A 14,531-nucleotide genomic window follows, 5' to 3' on the forward strand; every position below is an offset into this window, starting at 1 on the left:
TGCAGGTGTTCTCAACAGCACATCACCATCTCAAGGCCATGTCCTTGGAACATCCCTGGGAGAGGAAAGGCAATGAAAGCATACATTCCAAGGACAGGGGATAGGGGTGAGGAGCCTCGGATCGCCTGCGTCCAGCTCAGGAGTCAACTGGCATTCACGTCTTCTTGATGACCTTCCCCAACAGCCTCTCCTTATTGAAATCTCAGCACTTAAGTCTTGGCTCAAAGGCCCCCTTCTCTGGGAGGCCGCCTGGTATTCTGCCCCCACGACTTTTTGCCCACAGCACTTTGGGTGTCAGCCAGAGCTTGCTCCATTCCCATGATCACTCAATGAACCACGCACACATGTCACTGAACGACGGGGATATCTGCATCCCCCTTAGTGCTTTGGACTAGTAGGTGCTTAATAAATGTTTATTGACTTGAACTGAATTGAAGTTGTAATAGGAGCCAAGATGTGTGCTGGGAGAAATTAAGAGCAGCCAGAACACGAAGATCATTAGAAATGGGGCCAAAGAGGCAAGTGACCTTGATGGGTGATGAGCAGCCGAGATCTGAGAAGTGACAGGGTCCCAAGAGGGCCAAAGGCAGCTCCTTTCCTCAGAGGTGAAGGAAAGAAAGCCTTCTCTCTAAGTTAGTGAAGTGTGTTCAGCTCAATATTCAGTATTCAGTCTGTGCTCTGAAATGCGTATTTCCATTAACAGTTGCTCTCCAGGGAGCCACGGTTCCTCAGCTCAGAGCAAAAGTCGAGAGGTTTGTATTGTGTTACTTTAATAAGGTTTGATGTTGGCTGAAAATTCATGAGTGCATGGTGTCTTCCACTGTTCTAAGCTCTTTACAAATATCAGCTCATTCTCTAGTTCTTTTTACAACCGTCAAAGGAGGGTGCTCTTATCACCGTCATCATCATTTGCATTTTACAGTCGAGAAAGCTGAGGCACGTGGAAAGGTTGGGTGGTCAGTACAGGGCCACACAGCTTCGAGTGGCAGACTCAAGAAGGCATCCCAGACATTCTGCATCCCGAGTCCCTGCTCTTAACTACAGTACCTTTCGACTTCTTTCAATTCACCACAGAGAAAGATAGCCTAGCCCTCGAATCCACATTTTCCTTGTCACAGTGACAGCTAATGAAATGTACGTTGGCTGCCTCAGGGGTCTCAGTGGCCCCCCAGAGAGCTAGGCTTGCAACTGCAGGCTGATTCAAGGAGCCGGTAGAGCGCGCAGGAGAGGCCGTCTAAGACAGGGTGCCCATGCCGTCCTCCGGGCTTGCAGACCCTGAGGCAGCTCGGGCATTGAATGAGCCACTGTGTAAAGCTGGTGAAGGAAGAGAAAACAAAGATTGAGAGTGAGAAACAGCTGAGCACAGTTACATGAGCTTTGGGGAGGAAAATATGAGAGAATGCCCATATGTCAAAGGAGCTTTACAAATACTTTATCATCGAGCTGAGATCACAGGTGATACCCGTAGGATCTGAATATTTAAATTTATCCGAGCTTTGGTTGAATATCATCCTTTTTCGTAAGCATTTCTGGGAATCCTTAAGGTTGTACCAGTGCACAATCAATTCAGGAGTGGATGCTCTGCTTCTCACTGCCATGGCAACCGTGAGCATCCCAGGAGGGGCTTTCCTCCGGGAGTGCACACATCGGGCTCTCGGGCAGGATGTGTTCTTCTCCGGCATGTCCCTACACGGGGCAGCTGTTCCTTGCAGCTGGCTGCACTTGCCAAACCAAGCAGGGATGTTCCTCTAAAACACAGAGTGGTCATGGTGTCAGGTGAGGGGCTGAAGCCATCGGCCAGCCCTGACCCCGTGCCTTACGCAGCATTAGTATTCCCTGCTGCCATGGTCTTATTTAAAAGACAAACTCGATGGTTTTGTAACTGTGGGCAAATGGAACCTCTTCAAGCCTCAGTGTTTTGGTCTGTAAAATGGGGAGAGTTCTAACAATGGCCTCATTGAGAGAGGGAACGCACACTGTCCTTATCACAGGGCCAGGAGTGAAGACATGCTCAAGAAGTGGTATTTGTTGGGATCCTGGTGCTAGTGCATGAGTAGCCTGAGGAAACAGAATAAGAAAGTACAATACACTTTGGTGTCCAAACTGCACAATTTTGCAGTGAATCATGTAATCTCGGATTTGGGGCGGTATCCCCTACTTGCCAGGTGTTCTCACATATGCAAGATGATGGAAGCAATACATACTTGTTGATCACAGCCTTGGGTGCAAGAGACCCTTTCATGAGTTTCCTTGTTCCAGACACTGTTGATAGACGAGTGAGGAATTCACAGCTAGAAGGCAGAGACCTGCTTCCGGGGACCTTTATGCTTTATACTCTCCAGCACCAAGCACAGCCCCCAGGACACAGAAGGACCTCAATGAATGTTTTCTGATGATTGAAGTGAAGGTAATATCTCAGCAGGTTCGGGATCTCTCTTTGCAAAGATAGTCTCCCACAATTTACTTTTCTAAGCTTTTGTTTTGTTTTGTTTTTTTAAGTCTCAAAAGCACCACATCTCAAACTATTCTGTTTTTCTCACTTAGTGTATGTTTCCTGATTTCCACTATCTGCTTAAATGTAGTTGGGGTTAAGAGAGGAAAAGTAAACAGCTGAGAAAAGGAGCTGTAATCCCTACGGGGCCTTTTGCTCGTGAGGACGTTGGGGTAATGACAGATTTGCCTCAGTATACAGCGATCCACACCTCTGAGGTGCTGTGCAGGTTTGGGCTCAGAGAGGGAATCAGTCACCTGGTGGCTTTGCTTCAGAGAATAGATTGGTTTAGCCTGCCATCTACCGGTCAAACTTGTAGTTATAGGTTTGTTGCATTTTTGTGTCCTCGCTTACACATACATACATATATACAGTACGCATGACTGTTTTAAATTTAAAAACAAAATCAAGTTTCTCCCCATTACCATCCAACTTTCATGTCTGGTCACTTCGATCCCCCCCTAGATCCTGAGAACTGGAAAGTCTTGCCCTCCTTTCCTTCCTTCTCCCGACTTACCATTGACCTTTCTCTGCAGTCTGCCCAGGGAGCATCTCCCCACCCCGGCCCCCATTTCTTTCTTTTGCACTCTGTTACCTCTTGTTCACTTTCCGACATCAAGCTGCGGCATCTCTCCCAACTGACCACCATATTCCAGAACAGAGCCTAGTATTCTGATGATCTAAGATCCAAATACAGCATTTCCTCCCCGGCCCCCATTTCTTTCTTTTGCACTCTGTTACCTCTTGTTCACTTTCCGACATCAAGCTGCGGCATCTCTCCCGACTGACCACCATATTCCAGAACAGAGCCTAGTATTCTGATGATCTAAGATCCAAATACAGCATTTCCTCCAGACCCTATGACCAACTTGGTTCCTCTCCAATTGTTAAACTCCTTCAGGGAAGGCATTTCCAAAGGCTTTCCAGGAACTCATTGCAATGGCTTACATTCCTGGAGCTGTGGCAAAGCCCTCATATAAAAATGATCCTCACCCAAGCCTTTGAGGACAGGGTTGGGGGGGTGGGGTGGGGGGGTGGTACAAGTCTGTGGAGGAGGGGAGCATGTTCACATTTCTTTTCTCGATAGCAACATGGATTCATGTAACCAACATTCTCACCTACCATTTGGGAAGGAGAAGTTCACACACAGATTTGAATAAAGAAGGAAGAGGGAGGACAGTACAAGGACCAACCCTCATTGGTTTAAAAGAAAAAATTAGTCTTCCATGAAAAGAATCAGTACAGCTACACACATTAATATGGATGAATATCACAGACATAGGTTGAAAGTCGGACACATAGAGTACCTGGTGTGTGATTCCATTGACACCAAGTTCAAAATCAGACAACACAATCCTAGGGATCAGGGCAATGCTTCCTTCTGGTCAGGGGGCACAGGGGGGTGGCCTGGGAACCTCTAGGGAACTGGAAATGCCCTCTGTCTCATCTGGCTGGTGGTCACACAGATGTGTACAGATGTGAAAGTTCTCTTACGGTTGATGCACTTTACTATCTGTAAATTATACCAAAAAGAAGTAAAGAAAAAAAAAATAAACCTGCAGTCAGGATGATCACTGAGAAGCATCCTTAGGGGTCATTTGTTGTCATCTTGGGAAAAGGGGAGCCACAAGGTCAGTTTCACTCCCCAGAAGCCTGTGCTCTGGGGACAGGTCAGTTGGGCAGACCCCACGTGCAAAAGTGCTGGGGCCCGAGTTGGGGTGTGTGAGCCATGGAGGATGAGGGAAGGAGAGGAAAAGGGAGGAGTTACCAAGAGATCTCATTGGGGTCCTTAAAAACTCTCCCCCCAGACATCACTTTTTTTTTTGCATGTCAAAAAGAACCTTTATTTGTAGTTGCCTCATAATATTCTGTGAGCAGACATCACTTTTTAAAATGGCAACAATTGGGGCACTTGGGTGGCTCAGTGGGTTAAGCGTTTACCTTCGGCTCAGGTCATGATCTCAGGGTCCTGGGATCGAGCCCCACGTTGGGCTCCTTGCTCAATGGGGAGCCTGCTTCTCCCTCTGCAGCTCCCCCCCGCCACCCGTGCTCTCTCTCAACTAGATAGATAAATAAAATCTTTAAAACAAAATAAAATGGCAACAATTCTGCTTCAGGGAGGCTAATCTAGCTGGCTGCCTTCCAGGTCCCTGGTTGCAGTCAATCTCTCTGGAGGGCTCTCACTTCGCAGGAAGTGCTCACCCCTTCATTACCCACGGGAGCAGGATTGAGAGGGCCCCACTCAGAACCTGAGATCCTCTGAGGCGCCAACAGTTTAGCGTCTGATTTGGTGTCTGTGGAGCTTGGCTTTGAGGAAACTGGCTCCAGGAATCGTCAGCTCCCGAGTTGCATTTTCCAGGACCTGAAAGGCCTTGCAGCTGGTCTGGAATGCTCTCGAGCTGGCCTGGCCCAGGGGCCGAGCAGCCCGAGTTAAGAAGAGAGGATGCTGTTTACGCAGTCGTTTGTAACCCGAAGACGTGTAATGTAAACTTCCCTTCTTCAGCATGCTGGCCGCGTAACTAACTACGCCAGGGCAGAAGGTACGAGTTTTTTATTGGTGCTTCGGGGTGACATTCTGAACGGCCGTCGTGCTTACTCATTTCTGGTTATCAGCAAGCTGTAGTGCTTCAAACTTCAGAGAGAAACGCGGGCCAGCCGCAGACGGAGTGGCGCCCAGAACAGGTTTCCTGTGCTGGGGACTTCCTTTCCTTTCCTTTCTTTCTTCTTCTTCTTCTTTTAATTTTACAATAATGTATTTTTTTGTGACCTGGAAATATTTATGCAAGGTATAGAAAGAAAAAAAAAATCCCCTAAATCTCAGGGCACAAGAATCCTACTGACGCACTGCACTTTGCTTTTTATTCTCCTCTGTATTTGATGGCAGAAAGTAGCAGAAAACACATGATGGGAAGTCCAGGTTTGGGGGGTTACTACGTCCCGAGAGCACTGACCGAGGAGGGCCTTCACAATCCTCGAGTTCCCAAGGACGTCGGGTGGGGGGGGGGGGGGTGGCATCTGCATGTAGGTTAATTTCCGATGTTAGTGTGAAAGGTAAAGATCATATCTAACCAAAATTACCTTTGAAATTCCCTTCAATCTCTCATAAAGCACACTGAACTGGTTTCGGTTAAAGAATTCTGCAGATTAATTCTAATACACACAGAAATGTGAGAACCACTGAACTCCACAGGATGAAATAGGTTTCGGGAAAATGGAAACAGTGCCCCCCAAGTGGCCGGCACGAGGCTGAGCAGCAGACCCGAGCTGCGTGACGTGGTCGCCACCTGCTGGCCCCAGCGTCCCCTTGTCAGCCCCGAAGGGCTGCGACTCCCCGAACCACAGGTAACACAGCCATGCGACACAGGTCGGTGTGGGGACAGATGGCCCAGCTGCATTTAACCCCCGCAGCTCTGGCTAAATTATGGAGGCTGAGATATGCAGAGAAACATCTTCAGGAAGTACACACGGGAGGTGCAATAAAACACTTCTGGGCTATGTGTGCTCTGTTTATTTAGCAGCTCGTAAGGTGAAAAACACATCAGAGTAAACCACTTTTCCTCCAGATTTTTATCTTGCTCAATTTTATTACTATCTTTGGGCTTTAGAGCAGGGGCTCCTTTTCCTTGGCTATAATGTAAATTATAAGTTGGGTGGGAGGAGATCTCTGTGGAAAACAACTGACCGATTGCCAACCACCTCGCTGCAGGGCTGTGCGTCCTGGTTCCGGAGGCAGCCTATAGGGACCCTTCTTAGCCAGAGCTCCCCTGTCACAACTCAGCATGACACCGAGACGCTGGGAATGGCCAGCAGCAAGAGCTGGGGCAGAGGGGGTGCTGAGCACTTAGGGGGTGGCTGGGCCTGGTCCGGTCCTGATGCTTCCCCCCGCACAGCCCACCCGATCACCCCTTCTGAGTTCGTCGGCTGCTCCCTTCTCATTTCTCCACAAGGAAGAATAGCTGGTGATGACTTCTAGGGAGAAGGTAAGAGGCCTGTTTTTGCCTTTGCTCTCCTTCCCCAGGTGCCCTGTGGTGAGGCACGGGGGAGAGGAATAGGAATGGAAGCAAGAGACAGTTCTCTAGAACGTTCTAGAAAGTTCTCTAGAACGTTCTAGATCCTGAGAGGGATACTCTGACTGGTGTGGTTCGGGGAGCACCCCCTCTGCGCCAGAGGGGTGGCGAGCATCGCTCCATAGAGGGGCCAGTGTGTTCTTGGGCCATCGGTCACCTCACCTTATGACCGCCCCAAATGTCAGCGTGGACATGGACCTGGCCTTAGGGAGCAGCCTTGGAGAAGCTTCTGATGGCTGGTGAGCCTCCGCACCACGGCCTCGCCGGGTCTGTCACGCTGTTCGCGAGCAAGAGCTGTTGGCTTCCTGTTCGGGGGCTGGGGCAGCACAGCGTGGGCTTGAAGCCAGAAACAGGCCTCCAAATTTCATTTCAACTAGTCCCTGCTCCACGAAGAGAGCCCTCAAATGATAGCACACAGAAGCTGGAGTTTCCTAGGAATTGCTGAAGAAGAAACATAAATACCCTCCCACAAAGCTGAGTCCCTCATCATGCCTACAGTCCTCAGGACCCAAAGCCAGCCCTTTGGGTGCCTGCAGGGGACCCACCCACAGTCCCCTTATATTTTCATCTTTATTGTTAGAAAATTCAAATGTGCAACATGTGTTCAAACCAGGGTCTGTTCCCGCAAAACACGTTCCCAGCATCACACACAAGCGAGGCCAGAGTTCCTGCCCCGGCACATCCACAGGGCCCCGTGAACCCAGAAAGGGCCCAGTCGTGGTGAGTGACCGTCGACCTGGCTGTGAATATCCCGGCACCTCCTGTTCTGTGAACACCCTTCCATGGGATCCTCCTGCTGCTTCCTTCATCCACGGCAAGCTAGAGGCTATAAAGACGCCGACTATTCTGGAGTTAGGCAAGTGCTGACCAATATTCTAAGAGAACCAGTTAAGCACACGCACATAAAGGTCACCTGTCAGCTCACCCACCGGACATAAGCCCCGTTCATATTCTGGGTGCCCGTTCTCCATCTCCCTCCCAGGCCCTCGTGCTTTTATGTCTGATGGGCAGCCAACATCCAGGAAAAAGTGATGTCGCAGGCTGTTCAGAAAGGCAACTGAAACAGCTACGCACGGCTCACCAACTTTAGTGCTCGTAAGAATCACCTGGAGAGCTTATAAAACAGATTCCCAGAGCCGACCAGGCATTCTGCATTGCACGGGTGCTGAGAGGGGTGGCCTGCCTCGTCCAGCCCAGCTGCCTTCAAATCCTCCGGGCTTCTTTGACCTCCGCTTCACGCAGAGGTCAGGACCTGGTTAGACCTCCTCTGGGCCTTCACTGAGCAGAAGGGGAAAGGGTGCTCTGGCTAACTGCCGAGGCAGGGGTCAGGATCGCCGCGGGCTCTCTGGAGGCAGCAGGGGAGGAGGAGGGTGTAGATTCTGCACTGCCTCTTCCTGGCCCTGTGACCTTGGGCCAGTCACCTCCCCAAGCCCTGCTGCCACCCTGACATGAGGACAGTCACTGCACCTTCCCCACGGAGTGTGGGTTGGATAAGGATATAATGGGGCCAGGGGTCCTGGGTTGGCCCCTCATGAGCCCTCAGGGGCTGACTGCAAGAACCAAGGCTCAGGGCATGGTTGATTCTAGTGTGATCTCGTCACTTAGGATTCCCATCTACAAAGTATGGAACGGTGGGCATGGACCTCACAGGCCCGAGGTACCAGTTACATGAAATAAGGCCCATAGAATGTCAAGTATAAGCCTAGCCCATGTTCTGTGAATCATTGTTTGAACCACTTTATACCTCTGTGCTGTGCTCTGTAACCCGAGGGATCCACCAACAGTCTTTTTATTTTAAAATCTTTATTGTTACAAGATTCAAGCAGACTAGTCCAAGGTCCCCTCTTACACCCATCACCCCAATTCAACAATTAGTAAAGTTTTGCCTCCCGACCACCTTTTCCTGGCTGGCGCTGGGCTCAGGTCTGCTCCGGGGTTTCAGAAGCAGGGGCAGAGGTGGGAGCCTTGGGGCAGGTGTCTGCGGTGTGGGGGTGGGGGAATAGCTCTGAGCGGCAGCTGCTGGGAGAGGGATCTGGAATCAGCAGGAAGTGAGGGCAGTGTGAGCTGCCTGTGGGGCTTTTGTGGTTCCCAGTGACCAAAGCATGAACGTTGAGTTCAAAACAAGCAAACCCAGAAATGCTTCTCTATATACATTAGACTCCACAGTCATCCCAAACTGCTTCATGGCTGCCGATTCCAAGTACTCCCTATCAGTATCGTCTCTGGCTCGCAACAAACTGATAGCTTTCATAGATCCTCAGCCCTGTGGTTTCCCCTGTATCACAGCCTGGCGCTCAGCACATGGTCCCTGGGCCCCAGAAGGTGGGTGATTCTGCATCTCCAGGTACAGGATCTCTGCTGGATCAAGACCCCCTCCCCCGGGTCTTTCCTGCTTCCTCGGAGTGGCTATCAGCTAGGACGGCCTTCCCAACCCAATTTTGCCAGTTTTTGGCTCAAGAGATTGATTACAAGGTTTTCCAGCTACCAAAATGTTGTCACGTCTTTTCATCGGGACCAAGAGGGGTGATGTGAGGGGTACAGAGGGCTTGGGCCGTTTTATGGATACCAAGAAGGGGAGATGCTACCTATGGCAGGTACATTCCTGACAAACTGGGGACAGCGAGTCTGCTGATGGGGCGGGTGCAGTGGTGGCCCAGAACCCAGGATTTGGGGCCTCAGCGGGTTGTCAGGGTGTGATTATGGGCAAACGACTTTACCTCTCCATCTGTAAGAGGACCATACTACTCCTGCCTCGCTGGTCAGAGAAGCTGAAACCACACTTTTTTTTTTTTTTTTTAAGATTTTATTTATTTGAGAGAGAGTGCAGAGTGAGAGAGAGAGGGAGAGAGCACAGGCAGGAGGGAGGGGCAGAGGGAGAGGGAGAAGCAGGTTCCCGATGCGGGGCTCGATCCCAGGACCCTGGGATTATGACCTGAGCCGAAGGTAGTTGCTTAACCGACTGCACCACCCAGGTGCTCCCGAATCCACACTTTTATCCAAAGAGCTGAGAAGCAGATGTTTACCCAATTTAGGAGATACTTGTCCTGTCCCTCACCATCCCCACCAGCAAGAGGGAGATTTCCAGATGATTCATAAACTTTTACACTTTCTATTGACAATATTCTACCAAGACACTTGGTAAAAATGACACAAACATTAAATAGCTTTTAGGACCTTACTGATGAATAGGAAGGACAAATATCTGTATTATTAATCTAGTCAAATGTCATTAGAAAAAGAGAGAGGATTTGGGGGCAGTGTGGCCCAAGGCAGGGACTTCCTCCCCCGGGACGGCAGCAGGCCTGTCGAGGAGGGCTGACGGAGCCCACCCAGAGACCACCACCTCATACAGGGCACAGGATGCTACCTAGACTTACCTTCACGCTTCCCTCTCTCTCAAAGCCTCCAGACCAAAGAACGAGTTTGAAGTTTTGTGGCACCTATTACACATTACCAGTAACTAACTCTCCCCCCAGATGCCTCTGGCAGGAGGAAGAGCTTGAGAACTACCTTTAAATAAAAATAATTATAATTATAATAATATAAGAATCTTATGTTACCTGGACGCCCTAGTGCTTTCTATAAACTCATGTAATTCTTAGGCCACCCCTATCAGATAAGAACTATAGCTGTCCCATTCTACAGATGAGGAAGCTGAGGCCCAGGAAGGTTCATGGCCAGCCTGGGGTCACACATCTAGTGACCACCTTGCTACCACGTCCACCTTCCTTTCCTCTTCCCCTTCTTGGCTGCTACCCTGGGCTCTGTGGGCCTGGAAACTGTGATGTAAGATCTCTAATTCTCCCCACTGCCATGACGGTGATTCTAGGAGACATTCCAGTGCCGTCTCTTCTGTCTCCCGGGACATCCCATCTTCTGGCCCCCATGATACCGAATCCCTGCCGGACGCCAGGCTCTGGAGGCCTCCCTCCAAGAGGAAGCACATCCCATATGGGCCCTCAAGGCCACCCATGAGGGCTCTGGGGCCAAACCCAGGGGAAATTGAGGAGTGGAAATCTGGGATTGCAAACAAGGGCAAGAGAGGCAGCTTTGCCATCTGAACTTCAAAAAGCGTTCCTGGAGGGATGATAAGACAGGAGACAGTAGGGAAATGATGGGGAGCGGGGTGTTAGAAGGAAGCAGGGACCAGGGGAGGTTTGAACAGCTGCTCTCTGGCATCCCCAGCAAAAGCAAAAGGCCAGTTCCTGCTGTGCCCACTGAATGATTAGCCAGGTACAAAACCCAGAGGTCTATCTGGTGGCCGAGGGCCCTGGCCTCCCCCTGCCAGGCTTGGCTCTGAGCACAGGAGGCCGAAGGCAATGCCCACGCGTAGGCATTGTGCCGTCTGGAGTCTGGGAGGAATGAGGACACAGTGGAAGAGAGGCCTGGGTGGGCTGGGATGGAGAGAGCACATTCATTTCTGTTATCCCGGCCCCTGGATAGGCTCCTGAGGACGAGTAACATGAGTGTCCCGTGGGCTCGGAGCCTGTGGTCCTCACGAACAAGCGAGGCCGGGCTCAGAAGGAAAGAGGTGCCTTGATTGTTAGCGCTAATATTTTAGCAAATATTTAGCAAACAGCAGAGCACAGAACTGGGCGTGGCTAGCGTGTGAGCCAGCCCTGTCCGCGTTTGTTCCCTGGCAAGTGTCAGGTGAGGACAGGAGCCAGAGGTGGGACTGGGCAGCACTAAGGGAGCTGGACCTCAGGGTCTGCTGGGGGGTCTCAGCTGGCTGCCACCGCGCCAGGCACAACGTGGGATCCCTCAGGGCGCCGGCTTCCCCCTCCACCACGGCTGTGTGGCTATAGGCTCTTCTGTCCATCCCTCTTCCCTTGTTCTCACGGCCCCGGGCGAGCCCGAGTGACCCTTGCAGGGGCTCCCAGAAGAGAGTCGGGGAGTGAAAGTGACCAGGGCAGCGACAAGGCTCCCCGGCAACCGGGCTTTTCCTGGGTCCACCTCCCTGCACGGAGCCCACTTACCCATCAGGCTCAGGAGCGCCTTTCTGCTTCTGGAACTTTGTGAAGGCAAAGGGCAAGGCATTGGCCTCTCCCTGCACCTGAAATTCTTCACATTTTATATCAGGTCTCCTCCTGTTTGGGTGCATTAGTTACTCTAAAGAAAGAGGACTTTTTTTTTTAATTAAAAAAATAGGAAACCACCTTTGCTAACAAATCTGGGGTTTTGGTAATCGGGTGAAGATCACATACCCAGGTGTGACACAGGCCAGAGCAGAGCCCAGGAGCCTCGGGTGAATGTGGGGGCCCAGTGTGTGTCACCACCAGCCAGGAGAAGTAGGCCGGGGCTGCCCTTGTGGGGTAGGAGCTGTGCAGCCCCGGGGCAAGATGCAGGGGGGCATGGGGGTGGCCCCTGAGCTCCCACCCCTGCAGGCAGTTCCCTTCCAGTCCACCTGTTCCTGGAAAGGGGTCTTGGTGGCCCTGGAGTGCAGAGTTGCCCAGAGCTCCCTGCCCGAGAGCAGAGCCCCCAGCAGTTAAGCGGAGCTGGGGATTCAAAGCAGGGCGCCCCCGGGGGGGGGTGCGGGGGGAGCTCCTCAGCTGCTTCATGTGACCTGGAGACAATCCAAGTGCAGGGCAGTCTTCTCTGAGGACTCTCACAGAGTCCTCAGATTTGGAGAAGCCTGGGGGTTAAGAAAAAGAATACGAAGCTTACTGAAGTTATTCTTTTTTTTTTGAATGAGAAGAGAAAAACCTCATCAAATTACAAATTTGAAAGAACTGCCGAATACCACAAACAGAAAACCAAGATGTTTATGAATCAACTGCCTGATCCGCCTCTATTCTTTGTTCTTACCTTGTTTTACTGGTGTGCATTTTGATTTTATAATGTCATTTTCTGTAGAGAAGATAGAAAGATAAGGCAGCACTCCCAGCTGCCAGGCTCTGGGCTCCCCACCCCTCCCTCAGGGACTGAAGCCTCGGCTGCAGGGGGCCAGGTGACCCCCGTCAGTCTGAGCCACCCAGCAAGAGGAAGCAGCCCCCTGTCCTCTGGGTCCTAGTGAACTTGCTTCCAGAATGAACCAGAATGGTGTGTGTGTGGTGTGTGGTGTGGGGTGTGGTGTGTGTGGTGTGTAGTGTGAGGTGTGTGGTATGTGTGGTGTGTGTGTGGTGTGTGTGTGTGCTGTGTGTGTGCAGTGTGTGTGTGGGGTGTGTGTGGGGTGTAGGGTGTGTGGTGCTTGGTGTGTGTGTGTGTGGTGTGTGGTGTGAGGTGTGTGGTGTGTGTGGTGTGTGTGTGCTGTGTGTGTGCAGTGTGTGTGTGTGTGTGTAGTGTGTGTGTGTGGGGTTTGGGGTGTGTGGCGCATGTGGTGTGTGTGTGTGGTGTCTATGTGGGGTGTGGGGTGTGTGGTGCATGTGGTGTGTGTGTGTGGTGTGTGTGTGGGGTGTGTGTGGGGTGTGTGGGGGGTGTGTGTGTGGTGTGTGTGTGGGGTTTGGGGTGTGTGGCGCATGTGGTGTGTGTATGTGGTGCGTGGTGTGTGTGTGTGTGGTGTGTGTGGGTGTGTGTATGGTGTGTGGTGTGAGGTGTGTGGTGTGTGTGTGTTGTGGGGTGTGATGTGTGTGGTGTGGGGTGTGGTGTGTGTGGTGTGTGTGTGGGGGGTGTGCGTGTGGTGTGTGTGTTGTGTGTGTGGGGTGTGTGTGGGGTGTGTGTGGTGTGTGTGTGTGTGGTATGAGGTGTGACGTGTGTGGTGTGGGTGTGTGGTGTGTGTGGTGTGTGTGGGGGGGGTGTGCGTGTGGTGTGTGTGTTGTGTGTGTGGGGTGTGTGTGGGGTGTGTGATGTGTGTGTGTTGTGGGGTGTGATGTGTGTGGTGTGTGTGTGGTGTGTGTGTGGTGTGTGTGTGGGGTGTGTGAGGTGTGGTGTGTGAGCTGTGTGTGTGGTGTGTAGTGTGAGGCGTGTGGTGTGTGTGGTGTGTGTGTGGGGTGTGTGTGGTGTGTGTGCGCAGTGTGTGTGTGTGTGTGTGTGGTGTGTAGTGTGAGGCGTGTGGTGTGTGTGGTGTGTGTGTGGTGTGTGTGTGCAGTGTGTGTGTGTGGTGTGGTGTGTGTGGTGTGTTGTGTGTGGTGTGTTGTGTGTCGTGTGTGAGGTGTGGTGTGTGTGGTGTGTGTGTGGTGTGTGTGTGTGGTGTGTGTATGGGGTTTGGGGTGTGTGGCGCATGTGGTGTGTGTGTGTGTGTGTGTGTGGTGTGTGGTGTGGGGTGTGGTGTGTGTGGTGTGTAGTGTGAGGTGTGTGGTATGTGTGGTGTGTGTGTGGTGTGTGTGTGTGGTGTGTGTGTGCAGTGTGTGTGTGGGGTGTGTGTGGGGTGTAGGGTGTGTGGTGCTTGGTGTGTGTGTGTGTGGTGTGTGGTGTGAGGTGTGTGGTGTGTGTGGTGTGTGTGTGCTGTGTGTGTGCAGTGTGTGTGTGTGTGTAGTGTGTGTGTGTGGTGTGGTGTGTGTGTGGGGTTTGGGGTGTGTGGCGCATGTGGTGTGTGTGTGTGTGGTGTCTATGTGGGGTGTGGGGTGTGTGGTGCATGTGGTGTGTGTGTGTGGTGTGTGTGTGGTGTGTGTGTGGGGTGTGTGGGGTGTGTGTGTGTGGTGTGTGTGTGTGGTGTGTGTGTGGGGTTTGGGGTGTGTGGCGCATGTGGTGTGTGTGTGTGGTGCGTGGTGTGTGTGTGTGTGTGTGGTGTGTGTGGGTGTGTGTATGGTGTGTGGTGTGAGGTGTGTGGTGTGTGTGTGTTGTGGGGTTTGATGTGTGTGGTGTGTGTGTTGTGTGTGTGGGGTGTGTGTGGTGTGTGTGTGTGTGGTGTGAGGTGTGACGTGTGTGGTGTGGGTGTGTGTGGTATGGGGTGTGTGATGTGTGTGTGTTGTGGGGTGTGATGTGTGTGGTGTGTGTGTGGTGTGTGTGTGGGGTGTGTGAGGTGTGGTATGTGAGGTGTGTGTGTGTGGTGTGTAGTGTGAGGCGTGTGGTGTGTGTGGTGTGTGTGTGGGGTGTGT

The sequence above is a fragment of the Mirounga angustirostris genome, unplaced genomic scaffold (assembly GCF_029215605.1).
Source record: "Mirounga angustirostris isolate CCGP_5_RB_7025 unplaced genomic scaffold, mMirAng1.0.hap1 SCAF_3, whole genome shotgun sequence".
NCBI lineage: Eukaryota > Metazoa > Chordata > Mammalia > Carnivora > Phocidae > Mirounga > Mirounga angustirostris.